The sequence below is a fragment of the Marmota monax genome, unplaced genomic scaffold (genome assembly GCF_021218885.2).
Source record: "Marmota monax isolate L192 unplaced genomic scaffold, Marmota_monax_Labrador192_F-V1.1 WCK01_AAM20220418_F8-fsc00919, whole genome shotgun sequence".
Lineage (NCBI taxonomy): Eukaryota > Metazoa > Chordata > Mammalia > Rodentia > Sciuridae > Marmota > Marmota monax.
This window is the reverse complement of record NW_026692816.1, coordinates 1-18,479: the sequence shown is the minus strand read 5'-3', so window position 1 is coordinate 18,479 and position 18,479 is coordinate 1. Positions and strand designations below refer to the sequence as shown.

General features: G+C 39.2%; 1 pseudogene; it reads right to left on the bottom strand.

The window, feature by feature from the left end:
- Positions 1 to 13,103: 13,103 nt before the first annotated feature.
- On the bottom strand, positions 13,104 to 14,041 carry LOC124095308 (olfactory receptor 10C1-like; annotated as a pseudogene).
- Positions 14,042 to 18,479: the final 4,438 nt, after the last annotated feature.

Sequence of the window (18,479 nt, the reverse complement as noted above, 5' to 3'; positions counted from 1 at the left end):
TGGGAAGAGAAAGCATTTAAAAATTTTTAGAACAACTTGACTTTGCCACAGCACCCAAGCCTGTGATCAGTGGCCTTTTCACATTGAGCAAAAGAACAAAACCAAACTGAATCCATGGTCCTCCTACATACTAGACAAGGGATCTACCACTGAGCTCACAGATAGTAAATACTATAAAATGTTGGCTCTTACTTTAATTCTATACCACTGAGCTCTATCAACTTAAATTCTTTTTCTGATTACAAATGTGACTTTTATTCATTGTAGAAAACTTGCAAAATAAAAAAAAGGGAAAAATTTAATTAAAACATCCATAATCCCACTTAACCAAATACAACTTGTCTTTATATTTTGTGATCCTCAGACTTTTAAAATTAACATATGTCTAGCAATAGCATCTTTTTTATGCAGCCAAAAATGTCTTCAAAAATGAGAATTTGAGAATGACAGGAGGAGGACTGGAACCTCAGTCAACTTCTGAAGCTCTTTAAATTCAGTGTCTAGTAAGACCAGTTTTTAAAAAAAGTGTATATAATCATTATATTCTAAACTCAGTAGTTTTTGACACCTTGGTGTTTTAAAGCCCACATGAGTTCATTTAATAAGAGTTGGCAGAAATTTGGGGAAAAGTTCCTTCTATTGTGAGACAATGGAACCAGAATAATCTGGTGTTGTCATTGGCAGGTCATGTGGTGATGTGGCTTCTGGATAGCAGTAGGTTTCCTTGGTATTTTGGGCACTTATTGGCCTCCCATTGGTCCCTGGCAGTAGCATGGAAGGTTCATTTGCTACACACAACTGAGATCCTAATGAATGAATGGTAAATATGTAGATTATCCTTCTATAAGGTACTTGTGTGTGCATGAATCCTTTCATCATGTGTCTGTGCCTCATGCTAAGGAAGAGGAGGTCATACACTAGATGCTGCCTTATTTTGAAACAGTCAAAAGTTACTCACAGTCACAGACATTGCCTGCTTGCCTATGAAAGAGATCTGTTCATTTGGTCATTATTTATGCATGTTATAGTTATACGTATAACTGTGTATAGTTATATGTTTCTGCCTCATTTTTGTTTGGGACTCCAAGAGCTCATAGGTTTAGAAGAATTCAAAGCCCATCATGCTTTTAAAGGAAACATCAAATTGGCCCAAGGCCTTTTTCAGGATATCTTATCAGCATGTCATATCTCAACATGGTTTAGAATCAAAGTAACAGCCAAGATTATATAGTATTTACTATCTGTGAAGAATTGTTCTTAAGCATATTAATTCATAAATTTGGAACTATTTTGTAAGTTTATGAGTTAGATATTATCATCTTAATCCTATTTTTCAGGTAAGACAAGGAGGTGTAAAAGGGATACAATTCTTTCTGGAGATCACAGAACTAGTTAGTGGTAGAGTTGAGAGTCTGACTCTAGAAGCTGAGCTTTCATCTTTGAAGCTGTATTACTTCTGCCCTTATTAAACATGAGCTACAGCTGACTGTGGTGCAACTTGTAGGAAAGAGTGTGCCATGAAAAATCTTTCTTCCAAGTTCGAACTGAATTTATCTCCTACTTTGTATGACAGCAAACAATCTGCATCAGGTTCTGCGCTTTAGATACTTCATCACTGCTTTTAACTGTGATGATCTGGAAAAATTGCATCAGTTTTTAATGTTTATGTGTGCATGCATCAATTCCTGGATTATATGTGTTTGAATCATTAGCTGACATCTCCTTACTATTCCATATTGCAGGCCAATCCACCCATCAAAAAACACCATCTAGACAACTTGTGTCCTGTAAATACATTTTACTGCCTGAAGTCATGAAATGTTAGAAGAAAAATGGACCTTAGAAATAATTTTTAAAAATAGTGTTTTAGTTAGCTTTTTGTTACTGTGATCAAAACACCTACAAGAACAACTTAGAGGAGGAAAATTTTATTTAAACTCACTGCTCTGAGCCCAAGGACAGACAGCATATGCCCAGAGGAGGAAAGCTGCTCAGCTCATGGTGTGGTCTGTAAGCAGGCTGTGTGTGTGTGGGGGGGGGGGGGGTGGCAAGGTGCAAGTGCAATAGGGAAGATTTACCCTCCAGAGCACTCTTCCAGGGACCCACCTCCTCTAACTATATACACCCTGGCTCCAGATACCACCTAGTCAGTTCATTCAAACTAGGAGCTCTCATAATTGAATCATTTCACCATCAAATATTCCTGCATTAACAGGAGCTTTTGGGGGACACCTCATATTTAAACTATAATGAATAATTTTGTTGCAGTATATAACCTATATATCATGAAACTCACCTATTTCAAGTAAACAATTCAGTGATTTTTAGTAAACTTAAAGGAGTTGCAAATCATCAGAACAATCTAATATTAAAGTGTTTTCATCATGCTCAAAAGATATTTTGATCATTTGCATTTACTCTTCATTTTTTACCCAAGGCCTCAGGCAGTTACTATTTTACTGTCTGTTTGTATGAATTTGTCTTTTCTTGGCACTTCTTAAAACAGTAGAGTAATACCTTTTAAGATACTGCCAAACTGTTTCCAAAGTAGCTGCATCATTTTATATTTTTTCCAGTAATGTGTGAGGATTCAGTTTCTCCACATCCTTGCCAGCACGTGTTAAGTGGCTTGATGGCTTTAGTTTTATTGAGAAATCTTTAATTTCTCTTTGCGGTTTTAGTTTTCATTTTCCTAGTGACTAATGATGCTGAGCATTTTTCTGTGTGCTTTTTAGCTATTTGCATATTTTCTTTAAGGAAGTGTCTATTCAAATCTTTGGCCCATTTTATAATAGGGTCATTTGTTAGTAAGTTGCAAGAGGTTCTTCATATTTTGAATAAAAATTATCCAACATATAATTTGTAGACATTTACTCCAGTCTGTAGCTTACCTTGTCGTTTTTCAATGTTTTGGGGAAAGGTTTTAAATTGAATGAAGATCAAACTTATCAATTTCTTTTTTCATTTCTTGCTTTTAGTGTCAAATCTGAGAAATAGTTGCCCAAACTAAGTCCTGAAATATTTCCTCTTATGTTTTCTAGAAAAGTTTTAGTTATAGCTCTAAGTGCCCTTGAGAAAAAAAAATATATATATTGCTCTTTTATGGAGTGATTTTTTGTCAGTGAGGTCAAGTGCTGTTATAAATCCTTGTTGTTTTTTCATCTTATTGTTTTAACCAGTATTTAAAAAAAATTTTTTTAAGTTATAGGTGGACACAATATCTTTATTTTATGTGGTGCTGAGGATCAAACCCAGTGCCTCATGCAAACACTCTACCCCTGAGCCACAACCACAGCCCTGTTTTATCCAGTATTGATAGGGGGATGTTTTTACTTGCGAAACGTTGTTGAATTGTTTCCCCTCTATTTTATCAAGTTTTTCTTCATGTATTTTGGGAGACTCTAGTTATGTTTGTATATGTTTTATATGTCCATAATTTTTAATCCTGATGAATTCACTTTTTATGTTTTCAGTACTGGAAATTGGACACAAAGGGTGTTCTACCAGTGAGCTACATCCCCAAATGCTTTTTATTTTTTATTTTGAGACAAAGTTTCACTGAATTGCTCAGGCAGATCTGGAACTGCAGTCCTCCTGTTTCAGCCTCCCAAGTTGCTGGGATTACTGGTGTACATACTACTAGATCTGGGTTTCATTTGTGCTTATCCTAGTGGAGTTCACTGAGCTTCCTGGATGCATAAATTCATTCTTTTTCATCAAACATTTGCATTTGTAGTCATTATTCTTCAAATGTTTTTCTTTCTCTTTTGCTAATCTTCCTGTTATTTTTGTTGTATGCTTGATGGTGTCCCACCTTTATTTTTGAGGGCTTGTTCATTTTTCATTTCCTTACTGTGCCAGTTGGATAATTTCTATTAATCTGTCTTAAGATATGCTTATTCTTTCTTTTATCTTTGCTGTAGGGCTCTTCTAGTGAATTTTTCATTGCACTATACTTTTCAATTCCAGAATTTCCATTTGCTTCTTTTGTGGTGATTTATTTCCTTGTTTATAGTTTCTGAGAAGTCTTTGTCATCATATTTTAATTCTTCTACCTTTACTTTTTAAAATATATTTATATTTTTTGAGGTCTTTGACTTTTATAGCTATCATTTGGGCATCCTCAGAGGCAGTTTCTATTGTTATTTTCTTAATATGGGTCACACTTTTTTACTTGTTTGCCTTTCTCATATTTTTTTGTTATTTACTAGACATTTAAGATAAAGTAGCAAATCTGAATTCTGATTCCCTCCAACAATGGCTGGTGCTGCTGCTTGTTTATTTGTTCAGAAACTTGCCTGGACTAATTTTGTGGGGTCTCTTTAACCTTCAGTATTGGCCACAGAATTTTTAAATTCTTGTTTTCATTTTTAACCTTATTAGGGGTTATTCATGGGTCAAAACAGTTTATTAGTTAGAGGCTGTGCTTAAACATCTTGAGCTAGTGAGTCTTCTACCCTTTATTGATGGATCGGTGTGACATAGAGAATGCATTCAAAGTTCCATCATTTTGCAAGTTTGTCTAGGCTCTTACTTTCTGTATGTGTTAGAACTCATATTCAGCCTGAGTTGAGTAGCTGGGTAGTGTATATAGCCTTTCACAGGAGTACAGCTTTTTAGATCATGAAGGATATGTGGAATCTTATCCAGACCTACAATGGGTACCTTATTCTCTACATCCTCCTATTACATCTGTTTAGACTGAAGGTTTGTTGTTCTTCAGTGTTTTGATTTCTGACTAGCAGACATGCAGGACTTTCCTGATTAATCAATACAGAGATAGCTATATTTTTTTGTTGTTGTTTTTTTTTGTTTTTTTGGGGGGAAGGGGATACTGGGGATTGAACTCAGAGGCTCTCAACCACTAAACCATACTCCCAGCCCTATTTTGTGTTTTATTTACAGACACGGTCTCACTGAGTTGACTAGGACCTCACTAAATTGCTGCAGCTGGCTTTGAACTCGAAATCCTCCTGTCTCAGCCTCCCGAACTGCTGGGATGCTATTGTTTTTGACAATTCCTTGGGCTTGAATTTTCTTTCTGTTCCAATTAAATTCAGCCCTTTTATTGCTGATCTTCATGGCCGGTCCTTTCCCGGAACAACTTTGGGGACAGAAAGTTGGATAGATGGACAATGGGAGAAACTTCAGGTTAAAATGCTGGAGCATTTAACTGTTCTTGCTGAGGTTCTAGAAATGTTCTGGAATGAATGCTTCCTAATTTGTGAGATGCCTCTGGACAATTTCCAGAGTCCTTGCATAGTTGTTCTTGACAAATCTTTACAGCTTTGGTAGAAGTATTTGTTAAGTGCTTCACTCAGCCATTCTGGAGTCCTTGTTACCCCCACTCCTGAAAATAATTATGAAAAAGATTGACTTAGGCACGTAAATCTACTGAATCCAAGGGGGAAATAACCTCAATTTATTTTGTTTTTGAATTGTATGAGTTTCTGGTGAGAAGCCAGATCATTGAATTTGAAGTAATTGTAGAAATCTTGAATGTGTGTATCCTTCTACTTTTCAGGCATTCCATTCAGCAAATATTTGTTAAGCAGCTACTTAGTCATCCTAACAGACCTAGTATGTCCTTTTTTCTTTTCTTTTATAGATAAGGGAAAAGGCTAAAGATACTGAATAACTTACCAATGGGTTGATGGTAGCCAAGACATTAGGGCACAAATCTGATATGCACTCCATGCCCTTCTCACCCATCTCTAACTCTGGCGTCTGCTTTCCCCCAGCAGATGACATAACTGTAATCTCAACCATGCCAAGGGAGGCTAGGGACCTTTCTACAGCCATGTCCATGGGGCTTGAGACCTCCCGGAAGCATCCGGATAAGGCGTGCTAAAACGCCTCAGAGGGTAAGGAGCTGATTCCTTGTGTGGCCACCAACTGTCCCAGGCAACCTCTTCCCCCCCAAGACCCGCTCAATCCTTACCAGAGCCATCTGAGCGGCAAGACCTTCAACTACCACTCCACCCTCAACTGCCACCCAACATCAACTGCCACCGGTGATGTCACAGTGCAGGGAAACCCTTCCAATGTGCGCAGTGCCATCAGCATAAGAGTTGGAATTCGGACCTGACGCACCACCAACTCACGCACGTGAGCGACCCTTCCTGGACCCGCAGTGTAACTGTAGCTTCAGCCACAATGTTGACCTGGCCAGGCACCAGCATGTCCACATCCGTGAGCGGCCAGGTGGTTCCGCTGCACCCACTGTGTGTACTCACGCACCTGAGGGTACACATGGGGAGTGGCCCCTACTGGTTCAACGAGTGCAGTGCGGCAAGTACTTTTCCTCAGACACACTCTGGTCAATCACTGGCATCCACACCAGGGAAGGGCCTTACAAATGCTGGGTTCACCCGGGAAACTTCAACCATCAATGGCACCTCATGGTCCACAGAGGAAGCACACAGGCGAGCGCCTCTACTACTAGGGTTGCTGCTATGAGGACTTAAGCAGCGGTTCCAAAGTCCTTTGGCACCACAAGCTCCATACTGGTGAGAAGCCATATGGGCTGCGCAGTGTGCAGAGCGAGCTTCAGTCAGAAGAAAAGCATCATCTTGCAACGGAAGCTGCATCCTGGGATGACACCTGGAGGGCTGGCCTGGCCCTCAGCTGGGGCTGCATAGGAGCGACCCTCTCCAGACTCCACTCCTCCTGGGCTTCACCTTTCCTCTGCGGTACTGGTCAAGAGAAGACACGATCCCAGTAGAATGGGAGTGCAGTAGGGGAGCTCAAGTCGATTTTCTATAGATACCTTTCCAGGGATGGAAGCTGACTAACTGGTGTTTCTGGCGCTCAGCCCTTTTCTCTTCTTGCCTCTCCAGGTTCTCTCCCTTTGCTCCCAGAAGAATTGGTTCTCCAGGGAAGAAGGAGCTGAAGATATGGAGCAAAAGTATAGCAAGTAGTATGGGTCTGGGGAAAAGCCTCCTATTTTATAGTTTTCTCATTACCCAAAATTCATCTTACCCTCTTTAGAGTTTATATCTCCTACTCCATATTGGCTTATTGGAGCCTCTGGTCTATTTCATGAGTTATGTTAAAATTGAACATCATGGTCCCCATTTTGCCCTTTATGTTCCCACCTCCAAAATGACCTCTGACCTGTTGCAGCTCAGGGATTCTCATTTGCATCAGTTCATCACTTTGCTCTCTCTTCTCTCTTCCTAAACCTTCAACTTTCACTTTTGAAGTTGGGGCATTCTGAACTTAAGGCATCTAGGGGATGGAATATTCATTATATTTGCACTCTGCCCTTCCCTCACTGAAGAACTACCTGTTCAGATTTTCTACTGGGAGATGGTAGGGGGTCTGGGTGTTTAGAAATAAAAATAAAGCAAAGCAAAATGCACTTCTTATCTTTCTTGGGGGCTCAGGAAAGAAGTCAAACAAGGAAGGGTGATGATGGTGGGGGATGTAATGTGCTCAGCTTCCTTTCTGCACTTGATGTTTCTCATGAGGAGGTTCTCAGGAGTGATAAAGTGCAGGTGGAAACATCATCTTTCTCTCAGTCTCTCACCTGGAGAATTGGACTTTCTAGAAGAGAAGGTATTCCCATATTTCACTGGCTCCACCTCCTGGAGGGTGGGGCCAGAGCTGTTTTGCCACTGGAAGTAGAAAGTCATTAATTAAGCTTGTCATTGCAGGAGGCCATTAGTTGTTCGGACCAGTCACACTTTCCTGTGCTGTCTTGGGGTGGGTGTAAAGCTATTGTTTACTAAACTTTTAGGTTTGCTTTCTATTTCTGAACTTTGAGAAACCAATTTCTGGTCTGAGGCCCAAACACACTAATAACACTGCTCCTTACTGCTAAATGTCAGGATTATTGTAGTTTTGGTGCCACCATGTGGCCAAACTGAAAAACTGCATGCTGTATAGTACTGGCAAGCATTGTGGCAACGTTTCCTGGAGGTAAGGCCTAAGGCAGTTTTGAGATTTTTTTAAAGTGGATCTTACCCACAGAATTTCTGATTCAGCAGGTCTGAGGTAGCACCCGAGGAGCATCTCTAAGTCCCTGGTGATGCTGTTGCTCCTGGTCAGGGATCACTTTTGTTGACCACAGGCAGAGTATAATGACAGGTTAATAGTTGAGACCAAGCTCCACCACCATGGTTCCCACCCCATTCTAGATGATCATAGCGTTGTAATATGCAAACTGTTTTGGACAGCTAGAGTGGTGTATCTAACATGCTCCCTAACCATAGGTGGTGATCTATAAAATTGTCTAATCTATAAAATTTCCCAGGGAAAATTCAGAGGCTTAGGAAATCATAAGAAGAGATGAGGTCCCACCCCCTCCCAAGGAGTTATATTGTTTACAGGGGCAGGGAAGAGTCAGACTTAACTACCTTCACATCTTTTGAGACTCTTTTGACTTTGGCATGTATCTCACCATTCCCCCCTGCCAGTCTGGGGTCCAGGTCTTGTGATGCTTTGTCTCTAGACCTCTCCCACTGAGCTGTAAATGATAAATGGTTAAGTTAACACACCTTTTCATAAGTTCCTTAAGTAAAAATCAAGAAATATAACAAAAAATGATGCAAAGAGAGGAGCTTTTAGAGTTTTTACAAGTGGAATTTAGGAACCTAGTCAGGCTGCTATGTTAATGTTTCTGGTACATGTGCCTGATTTACAAATCCACCATATCCTTAGGAGACTGCATTCTAACACAATTCTGCTGATAAGCCCTTTTCCCGCTTTTACCTATTCTCCATTAATAGGTGAATGAACAAATTGTGGTATATTCCAACAAGATATCACTTAGAAATGAAAAGGAATGAGCTGTTATACACCACAGCATGGATGAATCTCAAAAAATTATATAGGCCCTGAGCTGATGGCCCTATCTGAGATACTGCATTTTCTAGATTAGATGCTGGCTGCTCAATGTAGCTCATAAATATGATGAACATTTACCAGAGAGATGGTGCAAAAAGCACACTGTATATTTGGAACAGGTGTTATTTGATCCCTCTCAACTTTGGTGGGGAGTTGGACCTTGGTCACCCAAATATCCCTCTAATAAGTGGTTTCTCTCTGTGTCTTTGTCTTTACAGATGAGCATGTACACATGGACTCTTTACTGAAATCTCTATAAACAAAAGAAACAGAAACTTGTCTGCTTCACTTTTAGAGCTGGGGTCAGAGTTATGAATTTAGAAACTTGCTAATGCAGTTTGCCATAAGCACCAAGTGAATATACATATTAGGATTAATTTAGCTCAAGACCTCTTGGTATGGATAGTAGAAGAGCATTCATCACAATCTTCTTTTTGGTTCTCAGTGACAGAATCAGGTATGAAAAGCAGAGGGTTCTTGGGGAAGTAAACATAAAACAGTGGAGCTGTAACCCAACACAGCTCATTTAATTCAGCCCTTCTGTTTATGATGTTGCTGAAAACCAGAAGGAAATGAATGGCATTTACTTCTAGGTCACATAAAATTTTAGTAACAGTGGAGCTTGCAATCCAGGTCTTTAGTCTTAACCCAGGGCTTGCTCCATTCAACAGTAACCCCTACATTTTCTTTTTCTTTTGCCTGCTGGATCTAAGCCATGTCCCAGAAAGACTTTAATGTGACTTACATAAACATGTAGAAAAAAGAATGAGGGAGAGTAGAGAAAGAAAAAAGAATAGACAAAATAATGTGGAGCCAGAAACCAGGTAAGTAGTTCAAAGTGTAGTTTGAGGAATTCTGCACATTTTGGGGGCACAAGTTGCAAATTCTGGTATAAACTTAGTAGCTGTCACACAAAGAGTAACAAGTGATTATTTTCTTTTTAAAGGTTAGGCATATACCTCCTGGATGGATGCATGCAGCCATCCACTTCTGTATATTCATTTGAGCAATGAAAGCATACAGAACTTGTACACAAATGTCATAGAAGCTTTATATGTAAGAATAAAAAAACTGGAAACAATCTAAATTTCTATTAACAGGTGAATGGACAAATTGTGGAATATTCTAACAAGATATCACTTAGAAATGAAAAGAAATGAGCTGCTGTACACCACATCACGGATGAATCTCAAAAAAATTATATTGAGTGAAAGAAGTCAGAGTGCTGGGTGCAGTGGAATGCATCTATAATCCCAGCTACTTGGGAGGCTGCAGCAGGAGGATAGCAAGTTCAAGGCCAGCCTCAGCAATTTAGCAAGACCCTGTCTCAAAATGAAAGGGCTAACTGAACCTCTGAAACCATGAGCCCAAAATAAACTTTTTCTTCTTCTTAAAAAAAAAAAAAAAAGAAAAAATGAAAGGGCTGAGGATGTAGTTCAGCATTAGAGTCTTTGTATAACATGTGTGAGGTCCTCATTTCAGTCTCCAGTAACACATAGACTGAAAGATTCCTTTATAAAACTCTAGAAAAGGCAGACTATTGTGATGAAAATCAGATCAAAGGTTGTTGGGAATGAGGAATGCCGGTTAGGGTGGAAGTAAGGCCATGAGAAAAGCTTTGGGGAGGCTGGTATGTTCTTTCACAATTGCTTGATGGTTTCATAGTGCACACACAGTCAACACAAAATTTACATTTAAGTATGTGCAATTTATACATATTGATGATGCCTCCATAAAATAGTAAGAAAAAAAGTTATTGCTTATATGACCGAAAAAGTACAGGTATTTCTACTGTGGAGATGTGGGACAAACTTTTCCTCTTGAGAATTTCATAGTGTTGCTCCTTGTAAGTTTTCCTAATGGCAACCAATGGAAATCAGTGGCAGAATGCCAAATCACCTGTGAGCAAGAACATTTCTACCAAGGGTGGGTACTTGGAGATAATTAGGAGGCAAAAACAATGCATTTTAAATATACAGCTCTCCCATGGTCTGCTTCAGCCTGGAGATTAGATTTTCAGTGATTAGAGGAAAAGCTTATTGTTTTAGCAGTCCTACAGGCAACTCTTCCTAAATGCCATTTCTATCTATGGGAGTTTTAATAAATACTGAAGAGCAATAATGTTGTGGGTTTACTCTGATAAAATAAGTGTGGAGAACGCCCTGTTTTCTCTCTTGGAAGGGAAGAGTAACCACTTATGTCCCTTCTCTTTAATGTTTGTTTTGAGTACAGCATTTCTACTTTTTGTGGCTCTCTGACAGTTTTCACAGGAATAAATATGTTCTCTCCAATCAGAAAAGACTTTCTGGGCAAAATCACCCCCTGTATTCAATTGGTATTCACCACAGGGTCAAACAGAGCAATGGCACAAAATAAAGGTGTTGGGTATACGGAAAAGTATGTGGGTTGTACTTTAAATTATGAATGAATTCTTGCATCTTGAGGGTATTTTTTTCACTTTTTACATTTTTAAAATTTAATTTTATCTTTTTACACAAATGGAGCACAACTTTTCATTTCTTTGGTTGTACATGATGTAGAGTCACACCATTCATGCAATCTGCATCACTGTAGTGTTCTGATTTTAAGTTCTTTGGGTAAGACCAAGGAGTGGACAAGCTCAGTCAAATGGTGGTTCCATTCCAAGTTTGAAGGCATTTTTTAAAATTAACTAGTTCAGATTATTTATTTGTTCTGAGGGTCGCTGACTACTGCATTTCATTGCTGTTATATTTGCTCTTCATTATCCTGGTTGTTTCTAGCTTACCTTTGTGCTGTGTGGCAGTTTCCTATAGTCTTGTTGTATGGAGCTTCTTTCTGTACCTTCCTTTGGGTGTCATTGGTTCCAGTGCCACTGACACAAAGAATACCCTTCTTTCCCCAGCAAAGGAATGAAATGTGAGCTGGATGCTATCCTTTGTGCTGATCTGTCTGACTCATTGTTGAGACAGTTTTTGAGATACTAGTTTGTGCCAGATACTAAGCTTGGTGCTTACAAGTCTATAAATTCTCACAAACCACAAAGAAATAGACTCCATTGTTATTTCAATTTTATGCATAAGGAGATTAAGGCTCAAACAGATTGCATCATTTGCTTGTTGGAAGAAATTAAATTCAAATCTATCTGACATTAGAATCTATTCTCTTAACCACTGTGTCATGCTGATTTTCATAAGAACTTACCTTCATTGAATTTTTTCTGGCCCTTCTTCAAATCTTAGGAGATTTGCTTTTTGCCTGGGAACATTGACTATGATCCAGCTACACCACTCTACAGTATTTATCTAAAACAATTAAAATCAGCATACTATAGTGATACATGCTTACCTATGTTTATAGCAGCAAAGTACACAATAACCAAAGTATGGAACCAGTCTAGGTGTTTGTCAGTGGGTGAATGATAAAGAAAATGTGGTATATAGTCACAATGGAATTCTACTCAGTCATAAGGAACAAAATTATGTCTTCTGCAAAGAAAATGAATGGAATCTGAGGATGTCATGTTAAGTGAAATAAGCCAGTCTCAGGGCTTTCTCTCAGATGTGTAAGCTAGAGAGAAAAAAGGAAAAGAAAAAGGAAAGGGGTTGGTGGAATCTCATGAAGATAGATGAGAGCTCAAAAGAGTAGCGGAAGGGGACTTGGGAAGGGAGGAAAGGAGGCAATTTGAAAGTACTGATGAATGAAATAGACCAAATCATACTGTGTACATGTCTAAATATGTGACAAGAGAGTTTGCTAATATATATATATATATATATATATATATATATATATATATATATATAATTATAATGCACCAATAAAATTTTTTAAGAGATTTGTTTTTTGCCTGGTGGTAGATTTTATTAGGGATAATTACATATTGCTATCATATTAGCCAGTAGTACTCCCATGAAAAAAAAATGCCTTCCCTAGAATATAAAAGTGTTAAATGACTTTAAGGATCATTGCTGAAAATTTTATTACCTTGGCATTCTGGTGGGGTTGTAACTTTTCTCTTAGTTGTCAGATTTTTCTGCTTGTAAAATTGATCTTCTCTCTTGAATTTCATATTTGTTTAGATTATGTGAGTATCAGGGGGTCTTCAGGGGCTTGACTCCAAGTAGTTCTTCAAGGCTAAGTCTGTCTTCTTGACAGGGTGGTCCTCCCCTAGGTGACACCCATGCCTCCTTTGCTCTACCACTTCCTTTGCTCCTCGGTGTTTTCAGATTGACTAGGGGTCCTGGCTGCAGTCATCATTGTCACTCTCCTTGTCAAACCTCTGCAGGCCCCATTTTCTGGATGGTTCTCTTTAGGGCAGCCTTGACATCAGTGTTCCTCAGGCTATAGATGATGGGGTTGAGGATAGGGGTGATCACGGCATAGAAGAGAGACAGCAGAGGGTCAGTGGCTGGATCATAGCTGGCTTTTGGGCAAATATAGAAAGATGGCAGTGCCATAGAAGAGGGAGACCACGACCAGGTGGGAGGAACAAGTGGAGAAGGCCTTGTGGCGGCCAGCTGCAGATGGGATCCGTAAGATAGTAGCCAGGATACTCCCATAGGAGCTCAAGATGAGGCCAAAGGGGCAGAGGATGATGAGGGCAGCAGCCAGGATAATCTGCAATTCATTGAGTGAGGTGTCTCCACACACCAGCTGCAGGACAGGCTGGATCTCACAAAAGAAGTGAGGGATGGCTTTGGGGCCACAGAAGGGAAAGGAGAAGATGAAGGAGGTGTGGCCAAGACCCACCATGGCTCCACAGGCACAAGCTGAGCCTGCGAGCTGCAGACACACCTGGTGGCTCAGCAGCATCGGGTAGCGGAGGGGCTCGCAGATGACTGCATAGAGGTCATAGGCCATGACCGCCAGGAGGCAACACTAGGTGGCACCAAAAAAGAGGAAAAAGAACATCTGGAGGGCACAGCCCCAGCGGGGGATGTGGCGCTGACCAGTGAGGAGGTGGTGAAGCAGCAGAGGCACCGTGACCGATGTGTACCCAATCTCCAGGCCGAGAGGATTGGAGGAAGAAGTACATGGGGGACTGGAGTGCAGGGTCCGCTGAGACCAGCGCCACAATGAGGAGGTTGCCTGTGACGGTGAGCAGGTAGACCGTGAGAAAGAGAGAGAAGAGCAAGCCCTGGACGTGGGCCAGGCGGGAGAAGCCTACAAGAATGAATTCAGTTACCACCACGGAAGCGTTCGTGCTCATCCTGCTCACATCCCTTTTGATGGGAAGAAAAAGACAAGACAAAGAAGAGTCGCCACCGTGGAATTGTGAACGGGGTCAAAAATGACCTCTCTCTGCATTGGATCAAAGCCCTGGGACTCCCTTTCTTTTAGGCTTTCAGTGTCTTTGAAATGAGGCAGCCCAACTGCCCCCACCCTGGCCCACTCTTGGAACCCTGGGCAAATATTTGTCTCTCTGAGCCCAGCTGTCTTGATCTCTTCCTGATGGTGCCTACCTTCAGATAAAGCATTGAATTTGGGTTGGTTTCTCCTGGGTGAAGTGTTTGATCATTCTAACACCCTTTTCTCTATTTCCCAGCCTTGCTGCAGGGCTGGGGATGGAATTTTCCCTTCCAGAAGATGTTTTTCTGCTCGAAGCCAGACTTTGTTCTGTGTTCAGGACATGAAAAAACCCATTCCAAGTAAAGAGGATTTCCTTTCCTATTTGTCTCCCTCCTGACGCTTTTTCTATTTCTTTTCCTTTTTTCACATGTTTTTCTTTTCACTCAACTTGGCTTTTCTCTGGCCTAATGTTCACCTCTTCCTCTCTATTTCCTGCCCCTTTCCAGCTATTATTCCAGTTACCAGATGCCCTTTTCTATCATTTCACCATGAGATAAACTTCATGGTTTTCAGTGGGGAGAGAAGGGATTGGATAGATCATTTCTTTTAAGGTCCTGAAGGCAGTTGAGTAGTTCAGTTTTCCAGAGGATCTTTCTAGTTTTAAAAAAATGCTCTGGAAGGAGATAACAAGACTTTTTTCAGTTGCTTATTTCTGCATCTTACAGCCTCTCAAACTTCATCCCTTTATATCATACCACATATACAAATCCCCAGGCCACTTAAATAAATTCTACATATGCATACACTAACATATTGTGTTTCTAAATATAAGCACAGGAGAATAACCTAACATCCTCAGATGCTAGATTCACTTAAAGTCAAATACATACACTGTATACAAATGCAAACTACAGATAACAATGAAAGTCAAAACTCATTTAACATAGAAATATTAACATGGAAAGATACAGACAAATAGATACATAAATCAAAATTCTGTGCAAAATAACCATATTTAAGAATGCATATTAGAAATACAAGTGCACACATTGATATCCTTTTGCAGTTGAGAATCTCTGGTTTATTCCATGTTGTTCAGTGTTTTCCAGGATATTGTTGGAATAGTGTTTCTCTGTTTGGAGAAATAACTAGGCTAAAGGCAGGTAGCATTTGATAACTTGCTTATTTTATCCTCTCTTTACATAGCAGATCCTTGTGAGAAACATAATCGTAGGTTTTGGTGTCTCCGTAAGGTCTCTGAGGACCTGAGTCTCCAAGTATACTTGACTTTCCAATGGGAAATAACTAATTAATCTGTTATTTTAGAGTTAGTTCCTTAGATCACCAAAAGTATAGGATGACCTATCAAGAATATTTCAGAGACAATGTCCAGGACTATTGGTTTCTTTTAACTCTCCCATAATATCTCTGGGTTGATCTTTTTTATGTTCTTTTCCTTTCTCAAATTTTTTTTCCCTCACTGTCAATGTCCTACTACACCTACAAAAAGTAATAATGCCATTTTACCTATCTTATGGAATTTGATATAGTTTAATAATAAATTTATTTTTAGCTATACACAGAATCTCATGTATTTCAGTTATTTTTCATAGAATTAAGAATATAGACGATACATAAACATATTTTGACTAGTGAGCTGATTGATAATTGTTATTTTCTTGAAAACTGGTCCTGAATTTTTCTCGCTTGGATTTTTTTCACTTATTATACAAGTGTCATCTTTACATTATTAGTCTTTGGATTTAATTTTTGATCTGTTTCTTCGTGTTCTTACACACTTTCCTACATTTGATAAATTCTGCATCAGAAAAGATGTTTTTAAGACATGTAACAACTGTTACAATAATAAGCCTCAAACTCAAACTGGTTTAAAAATGAGCTAATTTATATGTTCCTGTACCTATAACTTTGGGATTTGCTTATATTAGTTCTCCCACTTAGTTTTCTTTACATCATCTGTTTTATTAGGTTTGGCTAAAAGTAATAGAAATACCAGTGGCTCAAAGAGGATGAAAATTAGGGCTGTGGAAGTAGTTCAGTGATAAGAGCATTTGCCTAGCATGTGTGTGTATATGTGTTTGTGTGTGTGTGTGTGTGTGTGTGTCCAGCACACACACATATACACACAGGACACACACATACAAACACACAAACACATCTATCACTATTAAAACCCCTCGCTACATATTATAGTTATATGTACTATATTGCACCAAAAATAAAAAAAAAGAGGATAAAAATGTTTGTCTCACTTTATTGTCTGAAGCTCTGCATTTCAAAACAATATGGCTACTTTGATCTAAGAGGTCATAAGAAATCTTGTTTCCTGTCAGTTTATGAGTTTTCTGCTCCTGATGTAAGACCCTCTTATGGCTTAAGATGAGGGCATCCGTGTTTTAGGGAAGAGAACATAGTAGAACACTCTGGAATGTTTTGTGGCAGGTAAACATTCTATTAGTATAAACTATGTAGAATTCTTGCCAAAGATGTTTATAGCTTGAGTATAATTATAGGAAATAATCAGACAAACCCAATTAATGGCACATTCTGCAGACAATGGACCCAGACTCTTCAAAAATATTAATGGCTTTTGTTTTATCTTCAAAACAAAAGTTGAGGATAGTATTATTCTTAACTGAAGAAGGCCCCCCAAAAATGACAATAAAATGTCATGGCCCATGGCTGGATCCCAGATCATAAGAAAAAACAAAACAAATAGAAAAGACTTTTGAAACAGGAAATTGAATGTTGACTTTATTTTATTGCACCACTATTAAATTTCTTGGGTGTAATAATATTTTTGAGGAACACTTGACTTTAGAAAGTTGGAGAAGAACATATTTAAGGGCAAAGGGTTATGCTTACTGCAAGTTTGTTTAAAGTGGTTCATCAAAAAAAAAAAAAAACAACAACAACAAATATATATATATATATATATATATATATATATATATGGATAAATCCTTGACTCTGCTCTAGTGGATGTTTGTCTTTGTATATAATCATCCTGTTCTTGTCTGTGGAGGCTGTGTAGATTTCACACTCTTTCTCCTATTACTTGGGCAGTGGACTATATTAGCAGGCAATAGTTATATGATAGTGTAGCATGTTGCTGCAAGAGCAAGCAAATCAAAATTTTAGTGGCTTAATACAAAACAATTATTTATTAACCATACAGAATCTCTTGTGGGCTCAGATGACCCATTAACACAGCTGTGCTCCATGCAAAGCTCCATGTAACTTTGATCTTATGACTTCACCATACTAACATTTGCTTTTGTATTTGCTATGAAGGAATGAGTTGGGGAATCAATCATCATCAATTAAATTACATTATTTACATTTTTCTGATCAGAGCATGTCACATAGCTACGCCTAACTTCAAAGGGATTGTGGAAGATTGTACTTTCTAAAGGTACCCGTAAGAAGTCTTTCTTACCCGCATACTGTTCTACAATATCATCTTGCTTCTTAAAAAGTGAACCCTACTTCCCCTAATTTGTTTAAATCCATTTGGGCTTTGATAATTTCAACCCATAGAGCAAGACGGATAGGATGATGTGTGATTTCTGAAGCTGGATAATAAAAGTGATGCCACTTCTGCCTTGTGTCTTGGAATATTTACACTTGGACCCCCTTACCTACCATGTAAGAAGTCCAGCTACTCTGATGCTATTATGCTATGAGGAACCAAGGCACATGTGGAATCCACAGGAGGCACTCAGTGAGCAAACAAATTAAAAATAATCCCAGACCAATACCTGACATATGAATAATGATTCCAACCAGAGGACTCTGGATCCCAGCTGTCAAACCACCCTTTAAAGACTTTGTGTTTTCAAAGTTGATGTCTCATCCATTGTAGGGCAAGACAAGGCATCTTGCTTTGCTGCTATAGAATAACATTATATAGACATTTTCTTTCTCCTTCTAATTCATATGTTGAAACCTAACTCTCAATGTGGTAGGATTTGGAGTTGGGGCCTTTGGGATGTTCATGAGGATGGAATCCTCCTGAGTAGGATTACTGCCCTAATGAAAGAGTTGTGAATAGCTTTTTCACCACTGTGACCAAGAGACCTGACAAGAACAATTTTACAGTAGGGGAAGTTTATTTTGGGGCTCATGGATTCAGAGGTTTCAACGCATATGTGGCCAATGCCCTGGGCCAAATTGTGAGGCAGAACAGCAAGATGTAACGATGTGGAGAAGAAAATCAGAGAAGGAGGAAATCAGCAGACAGAAAGAGAGAGGGAGCAAGAGCAGGGATGGGGGGGAAGCGAACGCTAGTGAGCTTACCAGGGACAAAATGTAAACCCCCAAGGCATGCCCCCATT